Source organism: Oncorhynchus kisutch, unplaced genomic scaffold (assembly GCF_002021735.2).
Source record: "Oncorhynchus kisutch isolate 150728-3 unplaced genomic scaffold, Okis_V2 Okis06b-Okis10b_hom, whole genome shotgun sequence".
NCBI lineage: Eukaryota > Metazoa > Chordata > Actinopteri > Salmoniformes > Salmonidae > Oncorhynchus > Oncorhynchus kisutch.
This window is the reverse complement of record NW_022261983.1, coordinates 4,905,601-4,933,459: the sequence shown is the minus strand read 5'-3', so window position 1 is coordinate 4,933,459 and position 27,859 is coordinate 4,905,601. Positions and strand designations below refer to the sequence as shown.

Here is a 27,859-nt window from a genome sequence, read left to right as displayed (position 1 = left end):
TCCATACTAGCTCTTTTTATACCTGTTTTCTAGACTGGCAGGTTGTCAGGACTCCATACTAGCTCTTTTTATACCTGTTTTCTAGACTGGGTGGTTGTCAGGACTCCATACTAGCTCTTTTTATACCTGTTTTCTAGAGTGGCTGGTTGGCAGGACTCCATACTAGCTATTTTTATACCTGTTTTCTAGACTGGTAAGTTGCCAGGACTCCATACTAGTTATTTTTGAAGACCTGTTTTCTAGACTGGCTGGTTGGCAGGACTCCATACTAGTTCTTTTTATACCTGTTTTCTAGACTGGCTGGTTGGCAGGACTCCATACTAGCTATTTTTAAAGACTGGCAGGTTGGCAGGACTCCATACTAGCTCTTTTTATACCTGTTTTCTAGACTGGCTGGTTGGCAGGACTCCATACTAGCTATTTTTAAAGACTGGCAGGTTGGCAGGACTCCATACTAGTTATTTTGAAGACCTGTTTTCTAGACTGGCTGGTTGGCAGGACTCCATACTAGCTCTTTTTAAAGACTGGCTGGTTGGCAGGACTCCATACTAGTTATTTTTATACCTGTTTTCTAGACTGGCAGGTTGGCAGGACTCCATACTAGTTATTTTGAAGACCTGTTTTCTAGACTGGCAGGTTGGCAGGACTCCATACTAGTTATTTTTGAAGACCTGTTTTCTAGACTGGCTGGTTGGCAGGACTCCATACTAGCTCTTTTTATACCTGTTTTCTAGACTGGCTGGTTGGCAGGACTCCATACTAGTTATTTTGAAGACCTGTTTTCTAGACTGGCAGGTTGGCAGGACTCCATACTAGTTATTTTTGAAGACCTGTTTTCTAGACTGGCTGGTTGGCAGGACTCCATACTAGCTATTTTTAAAGACTGGCAGGTTGGCAGATCTCCATACTAGTTATTTTTATACCTGTTTTCTAGACTGGCTGGTTGGCAGGACTCCATACTAGCTCTTTTTATACCTGTTTTCTAGACTGGCTGGTTGGCAGGACTCCATACTAGCTATTTTTAAAGACTGGCAGGTTGGCAGGACTCCATACTAGTTATTTTGAAGACCTGTTTTCTAGACTGGCAGGTTGTCAGGACTCCATACTAGCTCTTTTTATACCTGTTTTCTAGACTGGCTGGTTGGCAGGACTCCATACTAGCTATTTTTAAAGACTGGCAGGTTGGCAGGACTCCATACTAGTTATTTTTATACCTGTTTTCTAGACTGGCAGGTTGTCAGGACTCCATACTAGCTCTTTTTATACCTGTTTTCTAGACTGGCAGGTTGTCAGGACTCCATACTAGCTCTTTTTATACCTGTTTTCTAGACTGGCAGGTTGTCAGGACTCCATACTAGCTCTTTTTATACCTGTTTTCTAGACTGGGTGGTTGTCAGGACTCCATACTAGCTCTTTTTATACCTGTTTTCTAGAGTGGCTGGTTGGCAGGACTCCATACTAGCTATTTTTATACCTGTTTTCTAGAGTGGCTGGTTGGCAGGACTCCATACTAGCTATTTTTATACCTGTTTTCTAGACTGGTAAGTTGCCAGGACTCCATACTAGTTATTTTTGAAGACCTGTTTTCTAGACTGGCTGGTTGGCAGGACTCCATACTAGTTCTTTTATACCTGTTTTCTAGACTGGCTGGTTGGCAGGACTCCATACTAGCTATTTTTAAAGACTGGCAGGTTGGCAGGACTCCATACTAGTTATTTTTATACCTGTTTTCTAGACTGGCTGGTTGGCAGGACTCCATACTAGCTCTTTTTATACCTGTTTTCTAGACTGGCTGGTTGGCAGGACTCCATACTAGCTATTTTTAAAGACTGGCAGGTTGGCAGGACTCCATACTAGTTATTTTGAAGACCTGTTTTCTAGACTGGCTGGTTGGCAGGACTCCATACTAGCTCTTTTTAAAGACTGGCTGGTTGGCAGGACTCCATACTAGTTATTTTTATACCTGTTTTCTAGACTGGCAGGTTGTCAGGACTCCATACTAGCTCTTTTTATACCTGTTTTCTAGACTGGCAGGTTGTCAGGACTCCATACTAGCTCTTTTTATACCTGTTTTCTAGACTGGCTGGTTGGCAGGACTCCATACTAGCTCTTTTTATACCTGTTTTCTAGACTGGCAGGTTGTCAGGACTCCATACTAGCTCTTTTTATACCTGTTTTCTAGACTGGCTGGTTGGCAGGACTCCATACTAGCTCTTTTTATACCTGTTTTCTAGACTGGCAGGTTGTCAGGACTCCATACTAGCTCTTTTTATACCTGTTTTCTAGACTGGGTGGTTGTCAGGACTCCATACTAGCTCTTTTTATACCTGTTTTCTAGACTGGCAGGTTGTCAGGACTCCATACTAGCTCTTTTTGAAGACCTGTTTTCTAGACTGGCTCGTTGGCAGGACTCCATACTAGTTATTTTTATACCTGTTTTCTAGACTGGCTCGTTGGCAGGACTCCATACTAGTTATTTTTGAAGACCTGTTTTCTAGACTGGCTCGTTGGCAGAACTCCATACTAGTTATTTTTAAAGACCTATTTTCTTTCCTCCATCTCACAATAACACCATGTTCCTTCACTGACGTCATCGGTCTTCCACAGCTGTGTGTCAGATAAACGGAGGGAGTGACAGAGAATAAGATAGAGAAAGACTGAGGAAGAGAGAGGAGACAGGTGGAATAGAGAGAATGAGAGAGAAAGAGAGAGGGTTGTGGCAGTGAGAGAGAGAAAGAACGAGATAAATAAATAAAGACTATGCCAGAGAGACAGAGAGAGATGGAGATAAATAAATAAAGACTATGCCAGAGAGACAGAGAGAGATAAATAAATAAAGACTATGCCAGAGAGACAGAGAGAGATAAATAAATAAAGACTATGCCAGAGAGACAGAGAGAGATGGAGATAAATAAATAAAGACTATGCCAGAGAGACAGAGAGAGATAAATAAATAAAGACTATGCCAGAGAGACAGAGAGAGATAAATAAATAAAGACTATGCCAGAGAGACAGAGAGAGATAAATAAATAAAGACTATGCCAGAGAGACAGAGAGAGATAAATAAATAAAGACTATGCCAGAGACACTGATGACAGACTGATAATCAGACAGACAAACACACTGATGATCAGACAGACGGACAGACGGACTGACGGACTGATGGACTGACGATCAGACAGACTGACTGACTGACTGACGATCAGACAGACTGACTGACTGACTGACGATCAGACAGACTGACTGACTGACTGACGATCAGACAGACTGACTGACTGACTGACGATCAGACTGACTGACAATCAGACAGACTGACTGACTGACGATCAGACAGACTGACTGACTGACGATCAGACAGACTGACTGACTGACGATCAGACAGACCGATAAACTGATGATCAGACAGACAGACAGGGATAGTTCTGTGCCTCCCTCCATGGTCCCCAGACCTCTCCAGGCATCCCAGGCCTGGATAATTAGTCCTCATTAACATGTGACTGGGTCTCACAGCGTGACCATATGCTAATTGACTTGGCAATTAAGTCCAATGTTTTATGATTAGAGAGAGTCAGAGAGCATGACTGGGTTACATGATAATGATCAGAGAGAGAGTCAGAGAGCATGTCTGGGTTACATGATAATGATCAGAGAGTCAGAGAGCATGACTGGGTTACATGATAATGATCAGAGAGAGAGTCAGAGAGCATGTCTGGGTTACATTATAATGACCAGAGAGAGAGTCAGAGAGCATGTCTGGGTTACATGATAATGATCAGAGAGAGAGTCAGAGAGCATGTCTGGGTTACATGATAATGATCAGAGAGAGCGTCAGAGAGCATGTCTGGGTTACATGATCATGATCACAGAGAGAGTCAGAGAGCATGACCGGGTTACATGATAATGTTCAGAGAGAGAGTCAGAGAGCATGACCGGGTTACATGATAATGTTCAGAGAGAGAGTCAGAGAGCATGTCTGGGTTACATGATAATGATCAGAGAGAGAGTCAGAGAGCATGTCTGGGCTACACGATAATGATCAGAGAGAGAGTCAGAGAGCATGTCTGGGTTACATGATGACAATCAGAGAGAGAGTCAGAGAGCATGTCTGGGTTACATGATAATGATCAGAGAGAGTCAGAGAGCATGTCTGGGTTACATGATAATGATCAGAGAGAAAAAGTGTCATAGAGCATGTCTGGGTTACATGATGACAATCAGAGAGAGAGAGAGTCAGAGAGCATGTCTGGGTTACATGATAATGATCAGAGAGAGAGTCAGAGAGCATGTCTGGGTTACATTATAATGATCAGAAGAAGAATTAGTGGGGTGGGTTGTGCTGGGGAGTGGAATGGAGAGGAGAGGAACAGAGGAGAGCAGGATGTGCGGAGGAAGCTGTAGCGTGGAAGGGATTGTTGTGTGATCGTTGTGTGATGAGTCAAGCTGTTGCCTCTGAGCACAGACACACGTGCACACAAGAGGAACCTCAAGCGTTGACGAAGATATGACATGCTCATACGTTCTCTCTCTCTTTCTCTGTCTCACACACAGCTCTACCAGATATACACATGGTTGGCATAAGGTACATATGGTTGAGAGAGAAGAAGGCCAGAGGGTAAAACATCAGGTGTTCGAGGTTTGAATGATGACTAACTCACTCTGTGTGACACCAAAGACAGGACCTCAGAATAATATTGCATATTTGTATGTAGTCTACTTCTCCTTTGCAGGCCATGTCCAGCATACACTCTTAGAAAAACAGAGCCCCTCCCTCCCCCACACCCACAGAGTCCCTCCCTCCCCCACACACAGAGCCCCTCCCTCCCCCACACACAGAGCCCCTCCCTCCCCCACACACAGAGTCCCTCCCTCTCCCACACACAGAGCCCCTCCCTCCCCCACACACAGAGTCCCTCCCTCTCCCACACACAGAGCCCCTCCCTCTCCCACACACAGAGCCCCTCCCTCCCCCACACACAGAGTCCCTCCCTCTCCCACACACAGAGCCCCTCCCTCCCCCACACACAGAGTCCCTCCCTCTCCCACACACAGAGCCCCTCCCTCTCCCACACACAGAGCCCCTCCCACACACAGAGTCCCTCCCTCTCCCACACACAGAGTCCCTCCCTCTCCCACACACAGAGCCCCTCCCACACACAGAGCCCCTCCCTCCCCCACACACAGAGTCCCTCCCTCTCCCACACACAGAGCCCCTCCCTCCCCCACACACAGAGTCCCTCCCTCCCCCACACACAGAGTCCCTCCCTCTCCCACACACAGAGCCCCTCCCTCTCCCACACACAGAGCCCCTCCCTCTCCCACACACAGAGTCCCTCCCTCTCCCACACACAGAGCCCCTCCCTCCCCCACACACAGAGCCCCTCCCTCTCCCACACACAGAGCCCCTCCCTCCCCCACACACAGAGTCCCTCCCTCTCCCACACACAGAGCCCCTCCCTCCCCCACACACAGAGTCCTTCCCTCTCCCACACACAGAGCCCCTGCCTCTCCCACACACAGAGTCCCTCCCTCTCCCACACACAGAGCCCCTCCCTCTCCCACACACAGAGTCCCTCCCTCTCCCACACACAGAGCCCCTCCCTCCCCCACACACAGAGCCCCTCCCTCTCCCACACACAGAGTCCCTGCCTCTCCCACACACAGAGCCCCTCCCTCTCCCACACACAGAGCCCCTCCCTCTCCCACACACAGAGCCCCTCCCTCTCCCACACACAGAGCCCCTCCCTCCCCCACACACAGAGCCCCTCCCTCTCCCACACACAGAGCCCCTCCCTCTCCCACACACAGAGCCCCTCCCTCCCCCACACACAGAGTCCCTCCCTCTCCCACACACAGAGCCCCTGCCTCTCCCACACACAGAGCCCCTCCCTCTCCCACACACAGAGTCCCTCCCTCTCCCACACACAGAGCCCCTCCCTCTCCCACACACAGAGTCCCTCCCTCTCCCACACACAGAGCCCCTCCCTCCCCCACACACAGAGCCCCTCCCTTTCCCACACACAGAGTCCCTGCCACTCACAACTACAAAGATGAGAGATCACTTCTTCCTATGACAAGCGGTTTCAACCAGCTATTTACATTTCAGGTCTGGTCCAACAGAATGAGACATTGAGACATTATTTTACTGGAATAGAGGAGTTAACCTTTCTAACCCTTTTTATGTCTCAACTCCTCAGATTGTGCGCAGAGCAGACACTACCAAAACAAGAGTATCAATTTGAAGTTTAGTTTAATTTATTTGCACAAAGAAAACAAGTGATAAACAACAATACAGATTTTAAAAAATATTTCAAAAATAGGGTTTGTAGGTGTGTTTGGAAGCACAAGGGCTCATATGAAAACCACAGCAGAAAATAGTATATACAACACATAGGTCCACAGATACACCAGCTTTGATAAAACAGATAACCAAGCCGAATAATATACAATGCAATGAACATTGATTGTGGAAAATTCATGCTCAGTTTGTCACGCGTGGTGCCACATACCGCTTAGCTGCATTTTAGCCAAAGACTGTTATACTAGCTGTCTATTCTGTGTTTTATAAATGTGCAATAAGCATCAAACATAATTATATAAGGAATTGGCAAATCGCTCTCATTCTGAGAAATAAGGTAGGCCACTTGATTTCAACATTTAAATGAAGTGGACAGGCTAACATGCTGCTCAAACAGTTGGAGATGGACAGAAGGGTGTGTTCATATCAATTCAACTGTTCTACCTTGTTAGCTAGCAAATAGATCCACGTTGGCTAAAGTTGAAATATAAAGATTAGCTGGCTACTCACTAACACGTGGGCTTGTGCATGAGAGATTGTTGCGGAGACCTGTGTTAATGTTCTAGAACGCTGCTGGAAGAAGTTCCCTACAAGCATCACGCTACACTCGCATTAACATCTGCTAACCATGTGTATGTGACCAATACAATCTGATTAGAAGTTGTTCATTATTAGTGAAGGGGCATTCTGCGTGGTTCTGGTTCTGGTTACATTTGTAACAAAAAGGGCACTTTCATAGACAGACTTGAAAGTCAAATCAGTGATTATTGCAAAAAAGCAAGTTAAACTAAAAGCAGGTTCAATAATTCAATTATTAGTGTGTCTTATGGTTGTGGAGGCTTATATTTAGTATACGTATAACTTCACAGTACCTGAATTCATTAGATTATTGCAGACTGTTTGAAATGCAGTGTGTTTGACCTTTAATTGTACAACAAAGCAAATTTATATATAGTTTTTTATATATATATATATATATGATTTTTAAAAATGAAATATATTGTGAATTGCCCATAAGTTAAAATAAATCAATAAATAGAGATGTGATTTTTAGGCCATATCGCCCAGCCCTACATACAATCATCAACATGACTACACCACAGCACCAGAGACCAAGTACGTGTAGGTAGACCAAATAAATCTCTTGTCTGACACCATTCCCTCACTGCCAATGACACAACAATGGTCAAGGCAAAGAAGGGCATGTCCTGTACATGTATGCTGGAAGAGATCCTCTCCCATGTTCCAGAGCAAAGTTACATTGATTCAGTTGTTATGACCTAGTAATACATGCAACATCATTGATGTATGAGCGGTCAGCAGTGGTCACTTACCCAGTATAGTAGAATCGTAGCCCTGGTCAGGTCAGGGTGCTCACTAGAGGCCAAAAATAATCTGGTCCTAAGTGTTGCTGGCCTTGCCTTTAACTCTTTCACTGACCAAGTCCCTGTTTTAGGCAGATACCTATTTAGGGAATGTTATTTTTACAGGCTCAGTAAACCCCCCCCCCACACCCCCAAACAATACTGACCACATGGGAGGGTCCGGAGGGGTTTCCAGAAAGGATTGTTAGTGGGGGGACCCGGGCCCACCCATTGTTAGGTTGGCGGGGGTGATCTCAGTTCCTAAATAAAGAATATAATCTCACCTTGAATGTTTCCAAAAAGGGAGGGTGTTTGAGGATGAGAGAACATCAGTGTTTCCCCTAAGATTTTGTTCAGCAGCTGAGGTTTCTCAGATGATCTGATGTTTTTACTCTGGTGGGGGGGTTTTCAGTGGCTGCAAGATTTGCAGCGTATAGGGGAAACATAGAACATCCATGAATATGATTGGAAATGTGCATTTACATGAAATCCCCAAATGGTGTCAACCACCATGGAGACCATGCTGCTCATATTATGCACTGTGAGCTATGACATCAATGGCAGAGCACAGCAGAGGCATCATTCATGTACAATCACTGGGTTGACATGTGATTCTGATGTAAACAGTATTGCCGTTTACCCTCACTCAAGCTTAGATGTTGTTATTGATGTTATGCTTGGCCAAGTGGCAGGTGGTCCTTTTCATCAATTACCCTTGAGGTCAAGGCCACTCACTAAGGCATGGCCCTGAGCATCCCATTGGTTCCTGCATGAAATGTGGGTGAAGGAAACTGTCTACCGGTGTACAGCTAGCTACCATTGTCGCCCCCACCCCTTCTTCTGTTGGGTTTATTGGCGGTTGACATCCAACGTTATTGCGCATTACTGCCACCTACTGTACTGGAATCTCCTAGTTTAAAAATGGACCAATATAAGTATAATGAGGGGTTCCTGCAGAAGCAGGAATGCCCACATGCAGGAACGCCCCGAATTGCGGCAGCAATTTCACTCTTCTCAATGATAGAGCTTTCCCAACAACGTGCCCAAAGACAAATACCAGACCACCTGGCAAGGTTACACATTAGAACCCCGCATCTGGTGCAGCCACATGACCACCACTCACACAGGACTGTGAAGGGGGCAACTTCCACCCCTGTGAATGACGAACCCTACAATAGCCAGGGTCCAGTTTAACCTCTAACAATAGTCTCGTGCTAAAACGACCAATTGGCCATATTGACAATGATTATATCACGTTCACAGAAAACCATGCAAGTATACGAATCGAATCTCTCTCTTGAATCACTCCCCTCCCTCTCTCGTTTATATCGATCGATATTCGAGGGTAAATCGAGGGAACGTACCTTGTGCGACGTAAACAAATCCGATGGAAACGATTGCAGAATGCACGTGTTACTTGTATAGCGGGGATGTATTGGAAAAAGTCACATTTTAGAGTTGAAGCCCTCCTGCTTCGTTTGCGTTTACACTTTCCACCCACATTCCCACGGCTGTGGATCAGCTCTGCGCCCCCGACCGAATTATTCAACTCTCTCCTGGGTTAGGTAGGTGATAAAACTGTGTTCAAAACTCTCCCGGGTTAGGAACCAGACAGAGAACACTCTGTATTCAACCGTATCTTTTCTCTTCTGGAAACTGTCCCGATTTGACACGCCAGAAGGGAGACGCACTCAGAATGGCAGAATTGGGTTACAGTTGTCGTTTCTCCTAAATCCTTTGTTCAATGGTGCGTTTCCCCAACGAACCCCCTTTTGTGATGAATAAATTAGGAATAATCTAAATAAATAAAAGACACGAATGCAACTTTAATATCCCCGCTGTTCACAAAATATCGTGCGTTAAATCCAGACGGATTCCCTGTCACTGCTGCGCACCTTTACACTGTTCACTGCCCGGGTCGAGGCTCAGCTCCCCCTGCTGCACATCTCGTGACTGACTGCATCAACGTGTATGACAGTTTGGAGCTCTGCAAAACATGCGTCATTTTAATCCCTCTTTGAACAGCCAGCGAACATGACAGCAACGGGAGAAACCACAATCTACTCACTTCACTGCACTCCGTCCTCCCTCTCTCTCTATCTCTCTCACTCTCTCCAGTCCGCTTCTGCTCTGTAGGCAGTCCTATATTCTCCCCTCCAACAAATTGGTGTGCTGACCGCGGGTTTTCCCGTCAATTCCTCTTTAGCACCACGTCCATACACCTTTCACCCAAATCTGTCTATTGGCCGGCGATTCAGTACACTCTATTTCGGATTCAAATTGAAATGATAATCCGTGGTTCATTTACGGTTCTTGGCATCAAGTTCTTCCCTTCCACATTCGGTCTGTGGTTGGTTCGGAGATATGAGTATAACGGTGTTGTGATGTGGGTTTCTCCTTCTGCTTGAACACGCGCGTCCTCAGCCCTTCGATTCGATCTATTCAGGGAGGCGTGAAGTGAGTGACACATAACCCGCCCCGTGCCAGACCTGCGCAGCCTACTATGAGCGCAATCAACCCACTAGGATTGGGGGGTGATCTGTTGTTGTTACCCCTCTACACCGTCTGAAATTGTATCCAACTGCTTCTGCTCGGGATATTGCCTCTTCACCGATATCCCGCGTAACCAGCGGGTTAGTCAGATACCGCTGCTCTGCTTCGGAGGACAATTTGAGTAACAGTCACATTGATTTCTCTCCAGAGAGTCGCGCCTTCGTAATCCTCGTAATCACAGTCTATCTGTCAATATCCCCGTGCCATTGCCACACAGACAGAAGACAATAGAGAAACGCTGCATTCGTTAAAGCATGGAGCCCTTGTTGTCTGCTCTAATGTTCCAATGGGATTGTATTTCATCTGAGATTTGGAGTATTAGTACAGGAAACTCTTTGGCCGTCCTGACCTGTCCCCAGGCCCAATCCTTTAGCCTGACCTGTCCCCAGGCCCAATCCTTTAGCCTGACCTGTCCCCAGGCCCAATCCTTTAGCCTGACCTGTCCCCAGGCCCAATCCTTTAGCCTGACCTGTCCCCAGGCCCAATCCTTTAGCCTGACCTGTCCCCAGGCCCAATCCTTTAGCCTGACCTGTCCCCAGGCCCAATCCTTTAGCCTGACCTGTCCCCAGGCCCAATCCTTTAGCCTGACCTGTCCCCAGGCCCAATCCTTTAGCATGACCTGTCCCCAGGCCCAATCCTTTAGCCTGACCTGTCCCCAGGCCCAATCCTTTAGCCTGACCTGTCCCCAGGCCCAATCCTTTAGCATGACCTGTCCCCAGGCCCAATCCTTTAGCATGACCTGTCCCCAGGCCCAATCCTTTAGCATGACCTGTCCCCAGGCCCAATCCTTTAGCATGACCTGTCCCCAGGCCCAATCCTTTAGCATGACCTGTCCCCAGGCCCAATCCTTTAGCATGACCTGTCCCCAGGCCCAATCCTTTAGCATGACCATAGAGGTGATGGAGGTAATGACAACACAGACACAGATCTGACACACTGACATACACACACTTAGACACCTAAATGCAGACACACTCGCACACACACAGGTTTAAAGTACATGCACACACATGCACACACACACACCATTAACATGTGCATTGCATGTTAAACAAATGCTCAGAGCTGTAACTCACTTGAGCTCTATATGCAAACTCATATAGGCTGGCTGATTCTCTCTCGCTGACTGATGTGACAATAGAGTGACCTCATTGTGTAAATGAGGCAGCCATGTGCATCACACACACACACACACACACACACACACACACACACACACACACACACACACACACACACACACACACACACACACACACACACACACACACACACACACACACACACACACACACACACACACACACACACACACTAGTATGCACCTTGAGGCAATCATATGGAGCTGTGGCTGAAGACAGGGGCCTAACCTGACAGGTGCAGTCTAGGAGAGTGACAGGAGGGAGGGAAGGGGGGGGGGGATAGGGGTGAGAGGTGAACGTTTCACCCCAGTGAGAGGGGCTCACTGCAGCCTGAGGTGAAAAGGAGTACTCTCAGATTACAGATGTTACCCTCAGTTAAATGTCACTCATATTCATTACCATAATCTGGGGTGTATTCATTAGGCACCAAACAGAAGAAAATGGACTGAAACAGAGAGGGACTATCTGGACTTGTCCAATAAGATACGTTCCTTTTGATTTTCTGTTGCAAAACATTTTAAAACGTAAGGCACTTAACCCTAATGTGCTCCAGGGGCGCCTTACTCCTACACTGTGGCTGACCCTGAAAAACAACACGTCACTGCACCAATCCGATGTATGTGACAATAATTCAAAAATATATATAATAATAATATAAAATAAATAAATATGACCCCCTTTGTTATAGTGTTTCCTTCCAGTCAAATTACTTTAAAAATATCAAATATGATATACACTGAGTGTACAAAACATTAAGAACGCCTGCTCTTTTCATGACAGACTGACCAGGTGAATCCAGGTGAAAGATATGGTCCTTTATTGATGTCACTTGTTAAATCCACTTCAATCAGTGTAGATGAAGGGGAGGAGACAGGTTAAAGAAGGATTGTTAAGCCTTGAGACAATTGAGACATGGATTGTGTATGTGTGCCATTCAGAGGGTGAATGGGCAAGACAAAAGATTGAAGTGCCTTTGAATGGGGTATAGTAGTAGGAGCCAAGCGCACCGGTTTGAGTGTGTCAAGAACTGCATACTGCTGGGTTTTTCATGCTCAACCGTTTCCTGTGTATATCAAGAATGGTCCACCACCCAATGGATATCCAGCCAACTTGACACAACTGTGGGAAGCATTGGAGTCAATATGGGCCAGCATCCCTGTGGAACGCTGTTGACACCTTGTAGAGTCCAATCCCGACAAATTGAGGCTGTTCTGAGGGCAAAAGGGGGTGCAACTCAATATTAGGAAGGTGTTCCTAATGCTTTGTACACTCAGTGTATTATTTCATCACTTCAACATTGCAAATGAGTATGTCTATAAGTCATATAGATACAGATATTGCTCAGTGTAAGAAGATGTTGTGTAATACTGTAAAATTCTATGTGGTTCTAGGAAGTGCATGTTGCAGCAGCGTCTCGCAGGCTAGGTGTCCATATGGCTCCCTACATTAGGTGATTAAAGGTGTTAGAGTCAACAAGCTCTCACAGTCTCTCGTCAGAATTAGACATTCATCCATTACCACTTTAAGAATCATTATTTTTTAGGCTTTGCCAATGCATTGATATTCAAATTATTATTACATTCTAAAATATGTGAGAATAATGTGGACATTGCCTGACTAAATAGATTAGACACAGGCAATTTATAAATTGTCTGTCTTGGCTGATGAGACAGTGGATTGCGCAGTGAGATGGAACAACGTCATAGCTTTAGCCAGTGGTAAATTAATTATAAAACGGGTTACCCATTACCTTCAAAGAATGAACTCCGCGCTGTGGCTGGGGCTCAGCTCTGCCTTGTCCCGCTGCATCGGCCATTATTTGAGCCACACATTTTTAACACAAAAAAATATACATCAAAATATTTTTTGGGGGTGGGGGGGCTTGCCTGTTTTGCATGTTTTTGTTGTCTGTTTATATGCCTCCTTTATTTATCCTACGGTTCTGACTTACGTGTACAGGGAGAACACTGTAAGAATGTCCCATGCTCTGAATTCTGTCGCTGTACATGATGGCGCTGGAGGAGATGGCTGCTGTTTTACGTTCTCCTAACCAATTGCGATATTGTGTGAGTTTTTTTCGCTTTGTTTGTAACTTATTTTGTACATAATGTTTCTGCGACTGTCTCTTATGACCAAAAAGAGCTTCTAGATATCAGGACAGAGTCGGACATGAAGGATTTACTTCAGACATCCGACAAGGCCCAAATCCCTGTGATTCGCATGAGAAAGAGACAGAGATATCGGGGACGTAGGGTGGAGACGCTTGTAAGGTTCTGACAGCAAGTGGATAATCTGCCTCTACCATCAGTCCTATTAGCCAATGTACAGTCATCGGATAACAAAATAGACAAACTACGATCACGAATATCCTACCAACGGGACATTGAAAACTGTACTATCTTATATTTCACTGAGTCGTGGCTGAATGACGACATGAATAACATACAGCTGGCGGGTTTTATGCTGCATCGGCAAGATAGAACAGCCGCCTCCGGTAAGACAATGGGTGGCGGTTTGCAAACAACATATTTGTAAACAACAGCTGGTGCACAAAATCTAATAGTAAGGAATTCTCAAGGTTTTGCTCACCTGAGGTAGAGTATCTCATGATAAACTGTAGACCACACTATTAACCAAGAGAGTTTTCATCTATATTCTTTGTACCATCACAAACCGATGCTGGCACTAAGACCGCACTCAATGAGCTGTATACGGCCATAAGCAAACAGGAAAACACTCATCCAGAGGCGGCGCTCCTAGTGGCCGGGGACTTTAATGCAGGGAAACTTAAATCCGTTTTACCTAATCTCTATCAGCATGTTAAATGTGCAACCAGAGGGAAAAAACTCTAGACCACCTTTACTCTACACACAGAGACATGTACAAAGCTCTCCCTCACCCTCCATTTGGCAAATCTGACCATAGTTCCATCCTACTGATTCCTGCTTACCAGCAAAAACTAAAGCAGGAAGCACCAAAATCAAATCAAATTTATTTATATAGCCCTTCGTACATCAGCTGATATCTCAAAGTGCTGTACAGAAACCCAGCCTAAAACCCCAAACAGCAAGCAATGCAGGTGGAGAAGCACAGTGACTCGGTAAATAAAGAAGTGGTCAGATGACACAGATGCTAAGCTACAGGACTGTTTTGCTAGCACAGCCTGGAACATGTTCTGGGATTCTTCCGATGGCATTGATGAGTACACCACATCAGTCACTGGCTTTATCAATACAGTGCCTTGCGAAAGTATTCGGCCCCCTTGAACTTTGCGACCTTTTGCCACATTTCAGGCTTCAAACATAAAGATATAAAACTGTATTTTTTTGTGAAGAATCAACAACAAGTGGGACACAATCATGAAGTGGAACGACATTTATTGGATATTTCAAACTTTTTTAACAAATCAAAAACTGAAAAATTGGGCGTGCAAAATTATTCAGCCCCCTTAAGACTTTGTAGCGCCACCTTTTGCTGCGATTACAGCTGTAAGTCGCTTGGGGTATGTCTCTATCAGTTTTGCACATCGAGAGACTGAAATTTTTTGCCATTCCTCCTTGCAAAACAGCTCGAGCTCAGTGAGGTTGGATGGAGAGCATTTGTGAACAGCAGTTTTCAGTTCTTTCCACAGATTCTCGATTGGATTCAGGTCTGGACTGGACTTTGACTTGGCCATTCTAACACCTGGATATGTTTATTTTTGAACCATTCCATTGTAGATTTTGCTTTATGTTTTGGATCATTGTCTTGTTGGAAGACAAATCTCCGTCCCAGTCTCAGGTCTTTTGCAGACTCCATCAGGTTTTCTTCCAGAATGGTCCTGTATTTGGCTCCATCCATCTTCCCATCAATTTTAACCATCTTCCCTGTCCCTGCTGAAGAAAAGCAGGCCCAAACCATGATGCTGCCACCACCATGTTTGACAGTGGGGATGGTATGTTCAGGGTGATGAGCTGTGTTGCTTTTACGCCAAACATAACGTTTTGCATTGTTGCCAAAAAGTTCAATTTTGGTTTCATCTGACCAGAGCACCTTCTTCCACATGTTTGGTATGTCTCCCAGGTGGCTTGTGGCAAACTTTAAACAACACTTTTTATGGATATCTTTAAGAAATGGCTTTCTTCTTGCCACTCTTCCATAAAGGCCAGATTTGTGCAATATACGACTGATTGTTGTCCTATGGACAGAGTCTCCCACCTCAGCTGTAGATCTCTGCAGTTCATCCAGAGTGATCATGGGCCTCTTGGCTGCATCTCTGATCAGTCTTCTCCTTGTATGAGCTGAAAGTTTAGAGGGACAGCCAGGTCTTGGTAGATTTGCAGTGGTCTGATACTCCTTCCATTTCAATATTATCGCTTCCACAGTGCTCCTTGGGATGTTTAAAGCTTGGGAAATCTTGTTGTATCCAAATCCGTCTTTAAACTTCTTCACAACAGTATCTCGGACCTGCCTGGTGTGTTCCTTGTTCTTCATGATGCTCTCTGCGCTTTTAACGGACCTCTGAGACTATCACAGTGCAGGTGCATTTATACGGAGACTTGATTACACACAGGTGGATTGTATTTATCATCATTAGTCATTTAGGTCAACATTGGATCATTCAGAGATCCTCACTGAACTTCTGGAGAGAGTTTGCTGCACTGAAAGTAAAGGGGCTGAATAGTTTTGCACGCCCAATTTTTCAGTTTTTGATTTGTTAAAAAAGTTTGAAATATCCAATAAATGTCGTTCCACTTCATGATTGTGTCCCACTTGTTGTTGATTCTTCACAAAAAAATACAGTTTTATATATTTATGTTTGAAGCCTGAAATGTGGCAAAAGGTCGCAAAGTTCAAGGGGGCCGAATACTTTCGCAAGGCACTGTAAGTACATCAATGAAATCATCCCCAAAGTGACTGTACGTACATACCCCAAACATAAGCTATGGATTACAGGCAACATCCACACTGAGCTAAAGGGTAGAACTGCCGCTATCAAGGAGCGGGACTCTAACACGGAAGCTTATAAGAAATCTCGCTATACCGTCCGACAAACCATCAAACAGGCAAAGCGTCAATACAGGACTAAGATTGAATCAAACTCCACCAGCTCCGACGCTCATCAGATGTGGCAGAACTTGCAAACTATTACAGACTACAAAGGGAAGCACAGCCGCGTGCTGCCCAGTGACACGAGCCTACCAGACGAGCTAAATTACTTCTATGCTCGCTTCGAGGCATGCAACACTGAAGAACGCATTAGAGCATCAGCTGTTCCGGACGACTGTGTGATCACGCTCTCTGTAGCTGATATGAGTAACATTCACAAGGCCACAGGACCAGACGGATTACCAGGACGTGTACTCTGAGCATGCGCTGAGCAAATGGCAAGTGTCTTCACTGACATTTTCAACCTGTCCCTGATTGAGTCTGTAATACCAACATGTTTCAAGCAGACCACCACAGTTCCTGTGCCCAAGAACACTAAGGTAACCTGCCTAAATGACTACCGACCCGTAGCACTCACGTCTGTAGCCATGAAGCGATTTGAAAGGCTGGTCATGGATCACAACAACATTATTATCCCAGAAACCCTAGACCCACTCCAATCTGCATACCGCTCCAACAGATCCACAGATGACGCAATCTCTATTGCACTCCACACTGCCCTTTCCCACCTGGACAAAAGGAGCACCTGTGTAAGAATGTTATTCATTGACTACAGTTCAGCGTTCAACACTATAGTGCCCTCAAAGCTCATCACTAAGCTAAGGACCCCAGGACTAAAAGCCTCTCTCTGCAACTTGATCCTGGACTTCCTGACGGGCCGCCCCCAGGTGGTAAGGGTAGGTAACAACACATCTGCTACGCTGATCCTCAACATGGGGGCCCTTCAGGGGTGCGTACTCAGTCCCCTCCTGTACCCCCTGTTCACTCATGACTGCATGGCCAGGCACGACTTCAACAACACCATCATTAAGTTTGCCGACGACACAAAAGTGGTAGGCCTGATTACCGACAATGACGAGACAGCCTATAGGGAGGAGGTCAGAGACCTGGCCGTGTGGTGCAAGGATAACAACCACTCCCTCAACGTGATCAAGACAAAGGAGAGGATTGTGGACTACAGGAAAAGGAGGGCCGAGCACGCCCCCCATTCTTATCGATGGAGCTGAAGTGGAGCAGATTGAGAGCTTCAAGTTTGTTGGTGTCCACATCACCAACAAACTATCATGGACCAAACACACCAAGACAGTCATGAAGCGGTCACAACAAAGACCATTCAGGAGGTCTCTAATGCACAGATACAGGTTCAGACCATTCAGTGTTTTTGGTGTGTGTTCATTGTCATAGTGACAACTGCAAATAATATTTCAATGTATGTAGGTCTAATAGAAAATAATATAGTAACTTGTATTTAAATGTGTCAATTCAACAACACCGTTTAACCTGCACAGCTTTTTGCAGCAAGTGATTTCCATTTTTCCAATTGACTGTCGTGTTCAACTATTTGCATTGCTTCAATGCAACAATGTTATCATATCTGGCCAAAAGTGATGCACCAATGCACTTTCCCGAAATGAATTTTCTATGCTGTAGGTTGTATCAATAGTTTCTGCACTTTGCCTCCATGTTTTAAAATAATTGGAAAATTAAGTGAATATGGTCTGATACACCACGGTTTTCAGCCAACCAGCAATCAGGGCTCGAACCACCCTGTTTATAAGGTCTGATACACCACGGTTTTCAGCCAACCAGCAATCAGGGCTCGAACCACCCTGTTTATAAGGTCTGATACACCACGGTTTTCAGCCAACCAGCAATCAGGGCTCGAACCACCCTGTTTATAAGGTCTGATACACCACGGGTTTCAGCCAATCAGCATTCAGGGCTCAAACCACCCTGTTTATAAGGTCTGATACACCACGGGTTTCAGCCAATCAGCATTCAGGGCTCAAACCACCCTGTTTATAAGGTCTGATACACCACGGTTTTCAGCCAACCAGCAATCAGGGCTCGAACCACCCTGTTTATAAGGTCTGATACACCACGGGTTTCAGCCAATCAGCATTCAGGGCTCAAACCACCCTGTTTATAATAATAGATCTGTGATACCTGTAATCACAACATGACAGTCCCTTTACTAAAGGAAGACACCAGTATATCAGTCACACATTGAAATAACATGACAGTCCCTTTACTAAAGGAAGTGTCACGGTCGATGAAAGGAGCGGACCAAGGTGCAGCGTGTTGAGCGTACATGTTCTTTAATTAACAAAAGACGCAGAACAAAACAATACACACTACAAAACAAAACCGTGAAGCTTAAGGCTAAATTCCATAAAGAAAGTCAACTTCCCACAAACACAGGTGGGAAAAAGGGTACCTAAGTATGGTTCCCAATCAGAGACAACGACAGACAGCTGTCCCTGATTGAGAATCATACCCGGCCAAAACATGGAGACAGAAAATCATAGAAACACAAAACATAGAAATGCCCACCCTAACTCACGCCCTGACCAAACCAAAATAGAGACATAAAAAGGATCTCCAAGGTCAGGGCGTGACAGGAAGAAACCAGTAAATTGTACTGTACAGTACATTTATTTCTTAAAGTTGATTATTCTTCCCTAACACAACGCAGACTGTATTGCAATTTAAATATAAGCACTTGTGAGCAGCATATGCCTTGTATAATATAAGCCATTTAGCAGTCATTTTTATCCTAAGCGACTTACAGTCATGCATGCGTACATTTTGGGTTTGGGTGGCCCCGGGAATTGAACCAACAATCCTGGCATTGCAGTGCCATGCTCTACTAACCAAGCCCTACCTTGTGCAGGCGTTCTTTCTTTATTCATAATATCTGTTATACATAGTCCTCTCAAAGACACTTTGGTACCTCTCATTTTAATATCTCTCTCTCTCTCTCTCTCTCTCTCTCTCGCTCTCTCGCTCGCTTGCTCGCTCTCATGTGAACTCTGGCTCCTCTAAGCTCATTTCCTCTGACACCTCCACCTGGCAGTCAGGGCTCTCCCCGTCACCCTGCTGTGCCCCAGGCTGGCACTGCCATCCATTCCCATGCCACTCTCCAACCCCTCCCCTTGGAGGACTCCTCACCACTCCAAGGCATGGCCGGGCTTCCTCTCCCCAGGATGCTGGCTCTATCGCTGTGATACACTGAGACAGTTCCCTCAGTCCTGTGTAACACTGAGACGGTTCCCTCAGTCCTGTGTAACACTGAGACAGTTCCCCCCAGTTCTGTGTTACACGGAGACGGTTCCCTCAGTCCTGTGTAACACTGAGACAGTTCCCTCAGTCCTGTGTTACACTGAGACAGTTCCCTCAGTCCTGTGTTACACTGAGACAGTTCCCTCAGTCCTGTGTTACACTGAGACAGCTCCCTCAGTCCTGTGTTACACTGAGACAGTTCCCTCAGTCCTGTGTAACACTGAGACTGTTTCCACAGTCCTGTGAAACACTGAGACAGTTCTTCCAGTCCTGTGTAACACTGAGACAGTTCCCTCAGTCCTGTGTTACACTGAGACAGTTCCCTCAGTCCTGTGTTACACTGAGACAGTTCCCTCAGTCCTGTGTAACACTGAGACAGTTCCCACAGTCCTGTGAAACACTGAGACAGTTCCCTCAGTCCTGTGTAACACTGAGACAGTTCCCCCACAGTCCTGTGTAACACTGAGACAGTTCCCTCATTCCTGTGAAACACTGAGACAGTTCCCCCACAGTCCTGTGTAACACTGAGACAGTTCCCTCAGTCCTGTGAAACACTGAGACAGTTCCCCCACAGTCCTGTGTAACACTGAGACAGTTCCCTCAGTCCTGTGTAACACTGAGACAGTTCCCCCACAGTCCTGTGTAACACTGAGACAGTTCCCTCAGTCCTGTGAAACACTGAGACAGTCCCCTCAGTTCTGTGTTACACTGAGACTGTTTCCACAGTCCTGTGAAACACTGAGACAGTTCCCTCAGTCCTGTGAAACACTGAGACTGTTTCCACAGTCCTGTGAAACACTGAGACAGTTCCCTCCAGTCCTGTGAAACACTGAGACAGTCCCCTCAGTTCTGTGTTACACTGAGACTGTTTCCAGAGTCCTGTGTAACACTGAGACAGTTCCCCCACAGTCCTGTGTAACACTGAGACAGTTCCCTCATTCCTGTGAAACGCTGAGACAGTTCCCCCACAGTCCTGTGTAACACTGAGACAGTTCCCTCAGTCCTGTGTAACACTGAGACAGTTCCCTCAGTCCTGTGTAACACTGAGACAGTTCCCCCACAGTCCTGTGTAACACTGAGACAGTTCCCTCAGTCCTGTGTAACACTGAGACAGTTCCCCCACAGTCCTGTGTAACACTGAGACAGTTCCCTCAGTCCTGTGAAACACTGAGACAGTTCCCTCCAGTCCTGTGAAACACTGAGACAGTCCCCTCAGTTCTGTGTTACACTGAGACTGTTTCCAGAGTCCTGTGAAACACTGAGACTGTTTCCACAGTCCTGTGAAACACTGAGACAGTTCCCTCATTCCTGTGAAACACTGAGACAGTCCCCTCAGTTCTGTGTTACACTGAGACTGTTTCCAGAGTCCTGTGAAACACTGAGACTGTTTCCACAGTCCTGTGAAACACTGAGACTGTTTCCACAGTCCTGTGAAACACTGAGACAGTTCCCTCAGTCCTGTGAAACACTGAGACTGTTTCCACAGTTCTGTGTTACACTGAGACTGTTTCCAGAGTCCTGTGAAACACTGAGACTGTTTCCACAGTCCTGTGAAACACTGAGACAGTTCCCTCAGTCCTGTGAAACACTGAGACTGTTTCCACAGTCATGTGAAACACTGAGACAGTTCCCTCCAGTCCTGTGAAACACTGAGACAGTCCCCTCAGTTCTGTGTTACACTGAGACTGTTTCCAGAGTCCTGTGAAACACTGAGACTGTTTCCACAGTCCTGTGAAACACTGAGACAGTTCCCTCAGTCCTGTGAAACACTGAGACTGTTTCCACAGTCCTGTGAAACACTGAGTCAGTTCCCTCCAGTCCTGTGAAACACTGAGACAGTCCCCTCAGTTCTGTGTTACACTGAGACTGTTTCCAGAGTCCTGTGAAACACTGAGACTGTTTCCACAGTCCTGTGAAACACTGAGACAGTTCCCTCAGTCCTGTGAAACACTGAGACTGTTTCCACAGTCCTGTGAAACACTGAGACAGTTCCCTCCAGTCCTGTGAAACACTGAGACAGTCCCCTCAGTTCTGTGTTACACTGAGACAGTCCCCTCAGTTCTGTGTTACACTGAGACTGTTTCCAGAGTCCTGTGAAACACTGAGACAGTTCACTAGTCCTTATTTCTGTTGCTATACAGTATGTTGTCTGTGTGGTTACTATCCACTGTCAGTCCAGCAACAGTTATGTCACTTGGGGATAAATATAATTTATTGAATTGAACTGAATTGAACGGTGCACTGCTCGATGAGACAGCCTAATTAAGGGCTACCCATGACACGTGTTCAGAGAGTCAGAGACACACAGTGGAAGGGTTATATCCAAAGGACGATAGCCAATCCTGGGTTGTATTCATTAGGTAACAAATGGAAGAAAACAGGCTGAAACAGGGAGGGATCTGATCTGGTGAGGACAGACAAGCACACCGGTCGCACGCTTGAGCTGTCCTTAATACGAATGTCAGGATGCGAGTCCATGACCTCACATAGGAAGTAATCACTATGACAGGATGCAGACCTGTAAGGCTAGCTGTACAGGAAGAGAGCTAATTTTAAGACTGAATGGTGAGTGGAAGGACACAACATCAACACTCCTCTTAAAAACAGTGGAAGGACATGACATCTCCACTCCTCCTTAACACAGTGGAAGGACATGACATCCCCCCTCCTCCTTAACACAGTGGAAGGACATGACATCCCCTCTCCTTCTTAACACAGAGGAAGGACATGACATCCCCCCTCCTCCTTAACACAGTGGAAGGACATGACATCCCCCTCCTCCTTAACACAGTGGAAGGACATGACATCTCCACTCCTCCTTAATGCAGTGGAATGACATGACATCCCCCCTCCTCCTTAACACAGTGGAAGGACATGACATCACCTCTCCTCCTTAACACAGTGGAAGGACATGACATCAACACTCCTCTTAAACACATTGGAAGGACATGACATCCCCACTCCTCCTTAACACAATGGAATGACATGACATCCTCACTCCTCCTTAACACAGTGGAAGGACATGACATCTCCCCTCCTCCTTAACACAGTGGAAGGACATGACATCCCCCCTCCTCCTTAACACAGTGGAAGGACATGACATCCCCCCTCCTCCTTAACACAGTGGAAGGACATGACATCCCCACTCCTCCTTAACTCAGTGGAAGGAAATGACATCCCCTCGCCTCCTTAACACAGAGGAAGGACATGACATCCTCACTCCTCCTTAACACAGTGGAAGGACATGACATCACCTCTCCTCCTTAACACAGTGGAAGGACATGACATCAACACTCCTCTTAAACACATTGGAAGGACATGACATCCCCACTCCTCCTTAACTCAGTGGAAGGAAATGACATCCCCTCGCCTCCTTAACACAGAGGAAGGACATGACATCCTCACTCCTCCTTAACACAATGGAATGACATGACATCCTCACCCCACCTTAACACAGTGGAAGGACATGACATCCCCCCTCCTCCTTAACACAGTGGAAGGACATGATATCCCCTCTCCTCCTTAACACAGTGGAAGGACATGACATCCCCTCTCCTCCTTAACACAGTGGAAGGACATGACATCTCCCCTCCTCCTTAACACAGTGGAAGGACATGACATTCCCTCCCCTCCTTAACACAGTGGAAGGACATGGAAGATGGGCTGTTATGGCACTCTGGCAAGAAGGAAAGGTCAGTTACACACATGAACACATAAATGCATGTACACAAACACACATACAGTATAGCTTTCATTCTATGTTATCGAATATAAAATAATTGTATTGTCCTTTAAGTTCCTCTTCGTATTTCATTTTACAAGCTTGTATATTATACACACATTAGTCTCCTACACCAGCCATATCTCTCTCTAAATATGGTAGCACATAGCCTGGGGACAAGGTTACACACACACACACACACACACACACACACACACACACACACACACACACACACACACACACACACACACACACACACACACACACACACACACACACACACACAAGTGCGTCCTGTCCTGCAATTTCTCCTTCTCCCTGCCAGTGAAATGTGCCTACTTGCTGATTGAGGTAAGTAACGTAACCCAGGCTACAGGGTAAGAACATGGATTATCCTGACATCAGCTGTCTGTGCAGCTCCAGCCCATTCTACAGGCCTTATTGCCATGGTGACTTAAGCCCTCCGGCTGTCGAGAGGTCATGACCTTTAGACATTTAGGGGAGGCCTGCCCTCTGATGCTAATGGCATACACTAAAGGTCAGCTGAGCGTGACCTCATTATGTGCCAATGTACAGGTAACTACTAAAATAAAGGAAACACTTGAGTAAATGAGGGATACAAAGTATATTGAAATCAGGTGCTTCCACATAGGTGTGGTTCCTGAGTTAGTTAAGGAATTAACATCCCATCATGCTAACATGGCTAGAATAAGGGATCTCCGTAACTTTGAAAGAGGAGTATCTAAGGAGCATAAGGTTTTAAGGTGTGTGTGTGTGTGTGTGTGTGTGTCTCAGTCACCAGATATAAACCCAATTGAACACCAATGGGAGATTCTGGAGAGATGCCTGAGACAGTGTTTTCCACCACCATCAACAAAACAACAAATGTTGGAATTTCTCATGGAAGAAGGGTGTTGCATGCCTCCAACAGAGTTCCAGACACTTGTAGAATCTATGTCAAGGTGCATTGAAGCTGTTCTCATGGAGGCCCAACACCCTATTAAGACACGTTATGTTGGTGTTTCCTTTATTTTGGCAGTTACCTGTAGATCACACACACACACACACACACACACACACACACACACACACACACACACACACACACACACACACACAACCTTAATCTGTCCCTCTTCAAAAGCAGCCACTTGGACCCCATTACATTCTATCTTCCTTCACAGAGCCTTGAAGAATGTTATCTGTTAACTGCTCAGGTTGCTCTATGGGGCTGAAGGGGGTCTTAACCCATTAACCCTTTGTGGGTTATGGACAGGTTAGCAGAACAAAGGCCAACTCAGTATGTACTGTTCAATGTCATCCAAACAGAGGCCTGGATAGGGACAGGTAACACTGTTTTGATATATCCTCCTGAGTGATTGGATTGCATGCGTCATGTTTGGTAGGATCAATTATAGACTTGACTTGAATGTGATCAATCATTATATACTGAAGATCTGGGCATGTGTGTGTGTTGTGACTGTGTGACTAACCGATTGATTTATGACTAATGTAAAAGTCCAGTAGGCCTGAATAAACAACACTGCTCTGTCTCTCTCTTTCTCTCTCTCTCGTTCTCTCTCTTTCTTTTTCTGTCAAGGAGAAGCCTTCATCTGCGTCTGCAGTTTAAAAATATTTTAATTATACATGTACTGTTTTCAAACAGCTATTGCGTCTGCAGCTTTGAAATAACAACTGTCCCCCAACCCAACCTCAGACCCAGGCGGTGGCCCACGGAGGAGCAGGGTTACCTCCACACTGCTGCACAGTTACCCAGCCAAGTGAAGTCTGATGCTGTCTGGCATCCTTGGGGCTCCATGTGAGGTGGGCCTCAGCCTGCACCACCTAGCTCAGTGGAGAGAATCATCTCTGGGCCAAGAGTGAGAAATCTAGGGTGGGGGCTGAATGGTTGGTTAGAGCATGAATGGAGAGAAAGTGAGAGGTGGATATCAGATGGGGATTATGGTATAATCATAGATATGCCATCATAGACTACTGCCCCTCCATTATATCACATGCACAATTGCGCGTGCGCACACAAATCAAATTTATTTATATAGCCCTTCATACATCAGCTGATATCTCAAAGTGCTGTACAGAAACCCAGCCTAAAACCCCAAACAGCAAGCAATGCAGGTGTAGAAGCACGGTGGCTAGGAGAAACTCCCTAGAAAGGCCAAAACCTAAGAAGAAACTTAGCCTGGTTCCTCTCTATGTGGTGTGGCCAGTCCTCTTCTGGCTGTGCCGGGTGGAGATTATAACAGAACATGGCCAAGATGTTCAAATGTTCATAAATGACCAGCATGGTCAAATAATAATAATCACAGGCAGAACAGTTGAAACTGGAGCAGCAGCACGGCCAGGTGGACTAGGGACAGCAAGGAGTCATCATGCCAGGTAGTCCTGAGGCATGGTCCTAGGGCTCAGGTCCTCCGAAAGAAAGAGAGAATTAGAGAGAGCATAATTAAATTCACACAGGACACCGGATAGGACAGGAGAAGTACTCCAGATAACAAACTGACCCTAGCCCCCCGACACATAAACTACTGCAGCATAAATACTGGAGGCTGAGACAGGAGGGGTCAGGAGACACTGTGGCCCCATCAGATGACACCCCCGGACAGGGCCAAACAGGAAGGATATAACCCCACCCACTTTGCCAAAGCACAGCCCCCACACCACTAGAAGGATATCTTCAACCACCAACTTACCATCCTGAGACAAGGCCGAGTATAGCCCACAAAGATCTCTGCCACGGCACAACCCAAGGGGGGGCGCCAACCCAGACAGGAAGATGACATCAGTGACTCAACCCACTCAAGTGACGCACCCCTCCTAGGGACGGTATGAAAGAGCCCTAGTAAGCCAGTGACTCAGCCCCTGTAATAGGGTTAGAGGCAGAGAATCCCAGTGGAAAAAGGGGAACCGGCCAGGCAGAGACAGCAAGGGCGGTTCGTTGCTCCAGAGCCTTTCCGTTCACCTTCACACTCCTGGGCCAGACTACACTCAATCTTAAGACCCACTGAAGAGATGAGTCTTCAGTAAAGACTTAAAGGTTGAGACCGAGTTTGCATCTCTCACATGGGTAGGCAGACCATTCCATAAAAATGGAGCTCTATAGGAGAAAGCCCTGCCTCCAGCTGTTTGCTTAGAAATTCTAGGGACAATTAGGAGGCCTGCGTCTTGTGACCGTAGCGTATGTGTAGGTATGTACGGCAGGACCAAATCAGAGAGATAGGTAGGAGCAAGCCCATGTAATGCTTTGTAGGTTAGCAGTAAAACCTTGAAATCAGCCCTTGCCTTGACAGGAAGCCAGTGTAGAGAGGCTAGCACTGGAGTAATATGATCAAATTCTTTTGTTCTAGTTAGGATTCTAGCAGCCGTATTTAGCACTAACTGAAGTTCATTCAGTGCTTTATCCGGGTAGCCGGAAAGTAGAGCATTGGAGTAGTCTAACCTAGAAGTGACAAAAGCATGGATAAATCTTTCTGCATCATTTTTGGACAGAAAGTTTCTGATTTATGCAATGTTACGTAGATGGGAAAAAGCTGTCCTTGACACAGTCTTGATATGTTCTTCAAACGAGAGATCAGGGTCCAGAGTAATGCTTTCACAGTTGCCTTCAATGCCTTCAAGTCCTTCACAGTTTTATTTGAGACGACTGTACAACCATTAAGATTAATTGTCAGATTCAACAGAAGATCTATTTGTTTCTTGGGACCTAGAACAAGCATCTCTATTTTGTCTGAAAGTTTGCTGCCATCCACTTCCTTATGTCTGAAACACATGCTTCTAGCGAGGGCAATTTTGGGGCTTTACCATGTTTCATTGAAATGGACAGCTGTGTGTCATCCGCATAGCAGTGAAAGTTAACATAATGTTTTCGAATGACATCCCCAAGAGGTAAAATATATAGTGAAAACAATAGTGGTCCTAAAACGGAACCTTGAGGAACACCGACATTTACAGTTGATTTGTCAGAGGACAAACCATTCACAGAGACAAACTGATATCTTTCCGACAGATACGATCTAAACCAGGCCAGAACTTGTCCGTGTAGACCAATTTGGGTTTCCAATCTCTCCAAAAGAATGTGGTGATCGATGGTATCAAAACTAGCACTAAGGTCTAGGAGCACGAGGACAGATGCAGAGCCTCGGTCTGATGCCATTAAAAGGTAATTTACCACCTTCACAAGTGCAGTCTCAGTGCTATGATGGGGTCTAAAACCAGACAGAAGCATTTCGTATACATTGTTTGTCTTCAGGAAGGCAGTGAGTTGCTGCGCAACAGCCTTTTCTAAAATTTTTGAGAGGAATGTTAGAGGAATATTTTCTGGGTCAAGGTTTGGCTTTTTCAAGAGAGGCTTTATTACTTCCACTTTTAGTGAGTTTGGCACACACACACACACACACACACACACACACACACTTTCCCTCTTTGACATAGGACATCATATACAGGCTCAGACATATTGCAGACAGATAATCCTTACAAAGACAGGGTCATTTGATGTTACCCCGAGCCCCCCAACACACACACACACACACACACACATCATATCCTCAGC

The 27,859-nt window shown here is 45.9% G+C and overlaps 1 protein-coding gene across 4 annotated transcripts in view; it reads right to left on the bottom strand.

Moving 5' to 3' along the window:
• LOC109877036 (G-protein coupled receptor family C group 5 member B) overlaps positions 1-10,309 on the bottom strand; it is a 37,983-nt gene extending 27,674 nt beyond the window's left edge. The window contains exon 1 of one of the 4 annotated variants that reach the window (XM_031813881.1): positions 9,024-10,309. The gene's annotated coding sequence lies outside the window, so the exon portion shown is untranslated. The remainder of the gene's footprint in view (positions 1-9,023) is intronic. The other 3 variants (XM_031813880.1, XM_031813879.1, XM_031813882.1) reach the window with 3 other exon arrangements.
• Positions 10,310-27,859: the final 17,550 nt, after the last annotated feature.